Source organism: Oratosquilla oratoria, chromosome 9 (assembly GCF_046742065.1).
Source record: "Oratosquilla oratoria isolate Oo_2021 chromosome 9, ASM4674206v1, whole genome shotgun sequence".
In the NCBI taxonomy this organism is placed as follows: domain Eukaryota; kingdom Metazoa; phylum Arthropoda; class Malacostraca; order Stomatopoda; family Squillidae; genus Oratosquilla; species Oratosquilla oratoria.
In genome coordinates this window covers 52,497,816-52,505,055 of record NC_134785.1, presented here as the reverse complement: position 1 = coordinate 52,505,055, position 7,240 = coordinate 52,497,816, and positions in this window count along the sequence as shown.

The window sequence follows — 7,240 nt, the reverse complement described above, 5'->3', positions numbered from 1 at the left end:
AAAAGATTTATATAAAAGGATATAACAAAACAAACATAAGGCTTGTGAGACGCTGACGCACAAATTGATTTCCGGTAAAATCTTTAGAACCGACAAAGAAATATATAAGAAAAAATTCTATCTTGAGTAAATAACCCGTGAGTGTGACCTAAATGATAATTAATGGACCCCTACGAATATGAGCCAAAGGGTCAAGTCTACGTGTGTAAAAACAAAGCGAGATTCATTCCCTCGTCAAGCAAACTATGGTACGCTCTGGAACTAGTTGAACAATGCCTGGAGCAGGAATTAATGACTTATGGAGATGCTGACACGATCACTGGGTTGGAGGAATAAGAACATAAGAACATAAGAAATAAAGGAGACTGCAAAAGACCATAAGGCCTACACTAGGCAGCTCCGTATCCATCACCACCTGTCATCCCCATCCATAAAGTTGTCCAATCGTTCTTTAAAACAATTGACGGTTTCAGCGCTTACTACATGGTTACTAAGTTTATTCCATTCACTGTGTCTGTGTCTTGCAGAATTCATTCCGACACGATCACTGGGTTAGGGGGACAGGTGAGCCCTTTCATCCACAAAGGTGTTGTGGAGTATATGCATGCAAATGATATTGTGCAATTGTCATACACGCTTTACCTTTTTGTATATAAATCATAATGTAATTTGTTTATATTAATTCATTGATATCGTTGTATTGATTGGGTTGCACGTGCCAGTTTGTAAAGGAACCGTGCGGACGTGTATGTTTTCCCGCGCGAAGTAAGTTTGGCGTCAAAAGCAGTCTTGGCTCTGCCTCCACGGTGGCCACACGCTAGTCTTCGTTGTGCTGATTAGTTTAGATATTCCATTCAAATTCGTTTCGTTAGCTACCCTATAACAATGGGCTAAGATAAAAAAGAAAGAAAAAAACCGGGGTGGAGTGAGTGAAGGCCTTTGGCATTTCCCTTGTACGGGGGGAAAAGGTTTTTTGATTAAATGTATAAAACATATTTACTATGATAACTTACTGTAACTTTATATATAACCTAGCAAACAAGGGCAAAAAGTGCCGTGCATAGATTTACACAGATATTATAGTAAGTTGAAATACAGTGTTTTCTGTGTTACAAAATATGGAAAAAATATTAGAAAATAAAAAAAATTCAGATTAGAAAAAAAAAATTCTGGGAGGAGTGATTGTAAAATGTAAAATCTATGGCACATCTATAAATACAGTGTGGGATACAAAATAATGTTTGAAGTCATAAGACATGTAATACAGTAATTTATTGTCTACAGCATTGTAACTTTGCATTTAATCTAAAAAAGAAAAAAAAAAAGTTTTCTTCGTATGCCCAGATCACAGGTTTGCGCCAATCCTTTATTTAGTTATGAAAACCAAAATACAATCTAATGTTAAATATTGCATTTTTAAGGCTTTATCATATCACCACTGTTATATCACATACAAACATATAATATGAAAATACAAGACTATCAACCTCAGACCAGAACTTATCTAAATGTCCTAAAAGAAAATAAAAACATTAAAAGAAAATACGAGCGACAAATCTACGGCCAGGCGGAAACGAGTGATTTCGAAGGACGCGATTTTAGTGGCCGTAAATGTCTGTATAATGAAACACAGGTGGCGCCACGCACAGGAGCGTTATCGTAGGCGAAAAACTCTCGTATGCACAAACCTATTGGAATACCCACGTTTCGTCTTCCCAACCATCTAAAACCGCTGAAATCGCGGCCGTCGAATTCGTTACACATCATGCGAAGAATGCGTCATGTGGAGATGCGGTCCAACGCTTTGCATCAACCGACCATGCGTCATTCCTCGTGTCCAGACAGACGCTAAGTCTTACAGATTTTCTTTCAGCTAAGACAAGAGACAATAACCAGGGTCAAATATGCAAAAAGTAATGACACCTTAAGCTTAATGAATAACACAGCGATTAAATGAGAATAAGTAAATGAAAATGTATGTTTTTCAACGTATATGAGCAATCTGAACCATGTGGTAGGCAAATTGCGTCACTCGTTATGCATGCAATGTCATGTGATGCATCACGTCTTTGCAACTTCTGCAAGACGTGAGATCGTTTACACAACCAGAAAGCAGGTATAGCTTAGGTAACACTTTTTTAGAGAAAACGGAGTGCGAGAGAGACATTGAAGTGCTAGTGAGTCCTGGCCTTAAATCCAGAAAACAGAGCATTAACACCAGGAATAGAGCTAACAGAGCATTTGGTTTCATTATTAGGACGGTTACGAATAAAATTGCAGAGGTATTTATCAAACCCTATCTGGTGTTAATTAGACCCATCCTTGACTATGTGGTACAGTTTTTTCCCCGTTTCTATAAAATATATATCAATTCACCAGAATCATTAGAGAGGACAACGACCAAAAAGATACACGGGCTCAGAAAATGTCCTTACGAGGACAGACTTAGGCACCTTAACTTACACTCTCTGGAAAGACGCAGAGTGCGGGGTAATCTAATAGAGGTGTCCAAGTGGATCAAAGGCTTTAACAAGGGTGATGCTAACAAGGTCATCTTATTAAGACAACAGGGCAGGACTCGTAGTAATGGATTCAAATTGAACAAATTTAGATTTAAGAAGGAAATGGCCATGAACTGGTCTATTAATAGTGTGGCCAACGAATGGAATAGATTTAGTAATCATGTCGTAAGCGCTGAAACTACCGGTTGTTTTAAGAAAAGGTTAGACAACTTTATGGATGGCGATAACAGGTGGTGATGGACATGGAACTGACTAGTGTAGGCCTTATGGTCTTTTACAGTCCTCTTTATTCTTATGTTCTTATTAACACACACGGACATTCATATAGATGTTCATATAAATGCACATACGCATATGTACACAATAACCACATGTGCATATACACATGCATATACAAATATATACATACTCATATGCATGTAATATGTATATACATACACATACATATACATATATTTGTATATGTATGTGTATATGTATGTGTACATATACACATACATATACAAATATATACATACTCATATGCATATAATATGTATACATGCAGAGATACATGTACATATACACATACATATACAAATATATACATACTCATATGCATATAATATGTATACATGCAGAGATACATGTACATATACACATACATATACAAATATATACATACTCATATGCATATGATATGTATACATGCAGAGATACATGTACATATACACCTGCATATACAAATATATACATACTCATATGCATATAATATGTATACATGCAAAGATACATGTACATATACACATACATATACAAATATATACATACTCATATGCATATAATATGTATACATGCAGAGATACATGTACATATACACCTGCATATACAAACATATACATACTCATATGCATATAAAATGTATACATGCAGAGATACACGTATATATACATCTACATGTATACACCTGCATGCATACAGCGCATCTACATACATGTATATACATACATATACGTAAAAGCATACACATGTGCCTTATATATCTGACCACGTTCACTCAGCTCTGGTAGATAGGTCCTCCGAATTTCGCCTCTCCGGCCGGGCCGCTGACCAACTCAACCCTCATCATCAAAGGAGCCTCTAACACTGTAAGGTGAAGGGTTCACACTAATCCAGTAGCTAAGTGAATGAATATCACTAAATTAGAGGCGAGCGCTCATCCTCCTTCCCACAACACTGACTCAGTGGATAGATAAATAACACTAAATAAGTGACAAAGGATCATTCTTTTTACAATAAAATGCATTTAGTTCCACGGGGATTTCTGGTATCACGTCTCAAATCCTCCCTAATTCCAGACATGGTTAAAAAAATATATATACAGGCTCGGCTGGACGAGAAGACATTGTCTCCTTCCTCTTCTCTTGTTCTTCTTCCAACTCTTCTTCTTCCTCTCTCTTCCCTTCGCCCTCAGTCCTCATTCCCTGCCTCTCCTTCTCCTCCTCCTACTTCCCTCACGCTCTTCCTCTTCAGTCTCCTCTCTCCTCTTCTCCCCCTCCTCCTTCCTTTACGTTCTTCCTCTTCGATCTCCTCTCTCCTTCCCTATCTCTTTTTCTCTTTCTATTCACTATCCGCCCACTTTTCCTCCCACTCCTCTATCCTTCCTCCCTCTTTTCTCTTTCTTCTTCCGTCCTCCTTCTTCCCTTCCTTCCCCTCACTCCCCCCTTTTTCTCTTCTTTCCCTTCATTCCTCTCCCCCTGTTCCTCCTCCTCCCTTATTCCTCCTTTTCCTCCTCTCCTTTTTCCTCCTCCACCTCCTGCTCCTCTTTCCTCCTCCTACTCCTCCTCCTTCTCTCCTCTCTTCATTTTACTCCTCTACCTCCTTTCCCCCACCTCCTCTTCCTCCTCCCCTATTCTTCCTTTTCCTCCTCTACCTCCTTTCACTCCCGTTTCTCCTCCTCTTCTTCCTCCCCTCTTCTTCCTTTTCCTCCTCTGACTCCTCGCCTCCTCCTCTTAATCTTCCTCTCTTTTTCGTTTTCCTCCTCTAATTCCTCTCTCTCCTTCTCCTCCTCCCCTCTTCGTCCTTTTCCTCATCTATCTCCTCTTCTTCCTCCTACACATACCTTCATCTTCCTCTTTTTCATCCTCCATCTTTTCTCCCTCTTTCTTCTCCTTCTCTTCCTTCTGTCCCTTTTCCTATTCCCTCTTCTGTTCCTTCCGTTCTCCTTCTCCCCTCAATCACCACTTTCCTTTCTACCCTTTCCTTTCGTCTTTTGGAATCATTTAGTCTTTCCCCTCTATAAACATGCTAATGTTTTATAATTACCTAAATATGACCCTAAATTAATTTTGATACAGGAAGCGTTGCGACAAAATTCAATTGAGGAATACGAAGAACTACTTAATGGATACATAAGCAATTTACGTGGAAGTATACTAAAATTCATAGTACTGGTTTGTGGAAACTTTCGTTGCTTATATATAATAGAGGGACAGTAATGAGTCGTGCGCAACAGACATTAGGTGCTAATGCAAGGCGGACGGGGGATGTGGGACTCCTCACAGAACATGACGAATCTCATTTGATTCAAAGGATATGGCGCCCGCTGAGGTCAGCGAGAACGGACGAGCCTTCAGAAAACGGGGTTCGAATCGGGAGAGAAGGACGTGAGCTAGTACAAAGGCAATGGAACAAGGGTCGAAGCAACGTGGGGAAAAAGAATAGAGGGGGAGAACAAGGTTAGCCTGGAACTGCGGGTGAGAGAGGCTGTTAGAACTAAAGAAACAAAATTCCGTGAAGGTTCAGCGATGGCAAACTGGAAGCTTCGGATTGGAATGCTCCAGGTGTTCTGTAGAAGCAGCTGATGCCAGAAGGGTGGAATGCAGCGCAAACTATTCTTTTCTTTATGCCAACGGGACACAAGATACATTCAAAGCGCTGGTAGTGCAACGAGAATAATTCAAAGATATTGTCTCGTTTCCATAAAAGAAATATTAACTAAAACAACGAGATATTAATTAAAACAACGAGATATTAACTAAAACATGAGATATCAACTAAAACGCGAGATATGATATTGAAAGCTTTGGTAGTGCAACAAGAATAATACAAAGATATCGTCTCGTTCCATAAAAAATATTAACTAAACAACGAGATATTAACTAAAACAACGAGATATTAAATGAAAAATAAAATATTAACTAAAACACAAGATATGATATTGAAAACTCTGGTAGTACAATGAGAATAATACAGATATCGTCTCATTCCATAAAAGAAAGAAAAATATTAACTAAAGCAACGAGATCTTAAGAAACGTTGCACAACAGACACATCCGATAAAAATATATATTTAACGCTGACAATGGTTAATATAGAAAGTACAAGAGCAGTTGTGGCTGTCAATGACAAAAATAGTCACAACAATATATTTTCCAATAGACGATTATCACAAAAATGCACTTTAATTAGTAAAACGAATGCAATACATGTTTTCCTTTTATCTTTAAATAAGGCAAAGGCAACAAACTTCATTGAAATGCGTCAATGAAAGTGAAAAAAACAGGAACTAACCACCCACGATTGCAAAAATAAAAAGTAAAAGAGAGTAATTGAAAATTCATCGAAATATCTGTGGCTTTGAAGCAAAGCCAATGAATTGGCTGTGTTTGTGTGTGCGTATGTGTGCCAGTACATACTGGTTCAACCAAACAGGGAACTATTTGATCGAGTTGAATAGTCCAGAAACACACGAGCAAAAATAATCTAAACTTGTCTGTTGGTTGTCGCAATCATATTAAGTCCAATGGTGACCCAACTATGTTTATTGTTTGTTCATCTTTAGTCGATAGCTTTTTGTGATACAGTGATCAAATCTTGCTGGTCTCTTTAACGCACGCCTAACCTAACCTAACCTAACCTAACCTAACCTAACCTAACCTAACTTGACCTAACCTAACCTAACCTAACCTAACCTAACCTAACCTAACCTAACCTAACCTAACCTAACCTAACCTAACCTAACCTAACCTAACCTAACCTAACCTAACCTAACCTAACCTAACCTAACCTAACCTAACCTAACCTAACCTAACCTAACCTAACCTGTGTCACAAGTTTGTGGATACTATACGTAACCAATATGCAGGTTTAAAAAGAAAAAAGAAAACGGAAGTACGCTAGTTTATCCGACGGAAAAGTTCTCAGTAGACAGTTATGTACACGTTTTCTATCTAAGAATGACTTACCATTTCGATGTGTGATTTGTACTCGAGTTGACAGTCTATATGGATTTAGTATTTCATGAATATTAAAAGTTCTGGGATACCACAGACTAGTTTTCGTCTTACAAGCGATCTCCATTTCCTTGTACGACTCGAGTGACTAACAACCCAATGGACGAACTTCTCAGTGGATGAAGAGGGAGGCGGAAGGAGGCAGAGTGAGAGAGTCCTAACGAATCAGTTTGAATTAATTTCATGTGGGTCTAAAAGCCGACACAACACTTTGGGCTACTTGGGAGAGTGGGTCCTGGCCATTTCAGAGCTCTAGCAGATCCCCTGGATACAAGATCCTACTCGGAGTTGCCATCGTACCCGGTTTGTTTTTCGAGGTGTTCTTAACGTTCCGGTTTGTTTTTCGAGGTGTCCTTAACGTTCCGGTTTGTTTTTCGAGGTGCCCTTACCATCCTAGTTTGTTTTCCGAGATGTTCTTACTAACTTACAATATACCTAACAAAG